Genomic DNA, 2582 nt, shown 5'->3' with positions numbered 1-2582 from the left:
AGTCCTGACAGGCTGGCACCCTTCGGTGTCTTGTCTTAGCCAGCACAGTGATGTATCTACCACCTCAACTGCATAGAGGAAGGCTAACCGGTTCCCACAGGGAACCCACCCACCAACAGTGTAAAAGCCTTAGGCTTGTTGCTGCGGACTGAAGAGGTCCATTCAATAATGGGAACAAGAACAGAAATATTTTTTAGCAAAGTGGAACTATATTTATCTATTTACTTAGAGACAGAGTCTTGCTCTGTCACCCACTGGAGTGCAGTGGCACAATTTCAGCTCACTGCAACCTCCGCCTCCCGGGTTCAAGCAATTCTCCTGCCTCAGCCTTCCAAGTAGCTGGGATTACAGGCACACACCACCATTCCTGGCTAATTTTTGTATTTTTAGTAGAGACAAGGTTTTGCCACATTGGCCAGGCTGGTCTCAAATTCCTGACCTCAGGTGATTCACCCACCTTGGCCTCCCAAAGTGTTGGGATTAGAGGCGTCAGCCACCATGCCTGGCCCTAGGGACTAACTTTAATAGTTAAGTGGCTTATTAATCTTCCTTCCAAGCCTGTCATCTCCTTGAAGGGTCCCTTGAAAGCATGAGTGCTTCCTGGGTTTAGGGAGATTTGAGCATCCACATCCAACAGAGCCAGGCTGTGGTGTTTATTTTTTGGAGCCCAAACCACAGTTAATGGAAAAGGGTGATTGTCTTTCAGGGGAACCTGATTCCACAATCACCAGATCCCTGTGTAGGGCGGGTACCTGCCACTGGTGGAGATCAGGGGCAGGCACAGAAGGCGGGGATGGCTTGAAGGAGATACCATAATCTGACCCTAGAAGAACTGTAACTGCCCCACGGGTTTCCCAGAGATCATCCAATTTGGGACCCCCTTGTCCCTTAGGTTCTAGTGTAACCTCTCTTGTTCGTCGTGGCAGAAGCATGGTTGTAGGTGGTTTGCTTGGCTTGCAGGAGGGAAGCAGCCTTGTGGTCGATGGCAATTTTGAAGTCAGGCCCAGATAGGGAAAGAATAAGACCCTGAGATGTGGGATTAGGACATTTGAGTGGGCGATCAGAGAACTTTGACCTCCCCACTCAGATTTCCTGAGGCCTCCTGATGGTCTTACACGAAGTATATGGGAACCTTGGCTTTGTAAAACCCTAGGCCCTACTATAGCCTTTGCAAGGGGAAGGCAGGTTGGGCAGCATGGGCTGTGCCACCATCCTCTCCCACCTGCTCCAGGGTGTCAGATGCTTCTTGCAGACAACTCTGGGTGCCCCACGAACAGGTGAGTCATAATGATAAACAATTTATCATCTTTTAACCAATATGTGCGGGTGGGGGTGGGCATGAGGCCAAAGGAGCATCCCTTGTCCCTGGGAGGGAAGCTTTGAACGGTGAACCCAGACTGAGGACTCTGGTCCCCACCTTGGAGCCTCTTTGCTTTGAGTAAGGCCACATTTCATGAGTTTTGGGGACCATGACCTGCCAAGGATGGCAGATAGAGGGACCCAGTCTCCTGGGCCCAGGCCTGCCCAGTTTCCTCCAGTCCTACCACCTGGAGCAGGAGGGCCCAGCACCACACTTGGCCTCAGGGCTCTTTCTCATGGGTGACCAGGTGACCACTCAGGTCCTGGAGCCTGGCCATCCCTGCCTCCTTGTATGCCTACTCCTGCAGCCTCATTGCCAAGGTGACTGGTTACTATTCGGGCCCCCTAAGGTCACTGACTTGGTCTTTGGGGGTTTGCAAAGGTCCCAAGTAGCCATGCACTGCTCTGAGAGGACTCACCCTCCCTTGAGCTAGATTCCAGTACTAGTCAGAGCCACAAAGTGGCTCAGTCCCTTTGGTGATCACCTTGGCTGCTGGGGGCCCCAGGCTCGGGTTGAGGCCAGATCAGATGCCTCTGGGTCTGGACCTTGTGCCGTGTTAGGGGGCTCTGTCCCACAGGAGGTCAGCATGAGGACACAAGACATCCGGCTGGCTAGCCAGAGCTATGAGGATGCCACACACCCCCTTCCCTCCAGAGGCCTCCAAGTAGCCATCTTCCCAGTGGACAGTGGTTTCAGCTGGCTGAGGGGCCATCCCAGGCTTCCAGGCAGCTTGCAGCGTAGGCTGCTATCCTAGCTCCTTCCAGACCATGCAGGCCAGTGAAACTGACAGGGAGGGATAGGACACGGGCCCCTGTGAAGGGGAGGTGTCTTGAGCTCTTCCTGCGGATCTTCAGAAGGCTGGGCACAGGTTGGTCATGGGCCCCAATGGGGTTGCAAGGCCAGTCTGTCCATGGTCTTGGAGGTAGCCAGGGCAGATGTTGAAGGGATGGGGGCCCAGAATTCCTGCCCAAAGCAGTACTGTGGGAACCAGGGGCCCTGACATCAGCATCTGTGGGGAGGTTTGAGACTGAATCCCATTGCAGTAACCACCAAACAACTGGTGGTCTGCCCTCGGCTGGGGACAGGCTTGCTAGACCCTGAGCTCCTGTGGCCCCAGAGAAAGGCCCGTGGCCCCAGGCTCTTTGGAGACCCTTATGCCACTAGGGGCCTCAGCCTTGGGAAGAGCCTGGCCAGGCAAGGGTCAGGGAGGACCACACTCCTG

The sequence above is a fragment of the Colobus angolensis genome, unplaced genomic scaffold (genome assembly GCF_000951035.1).
Source record: "Colobus angolensis palliatus isolate OR3802 unplaced genomic scaffold, Cang.pa_1.0 Scaffold246, whole genome shotgun sequence".
In the NCBI taxonomy this organism is placed as follows: Eukaryota; Metazoa; Chordata; class Mammalia; order Primates; family Cercopithecidae; genus Colobus; species Colobus angolensis.
This window is presented reverse-complemented; position numbering follows the sequence as displayed.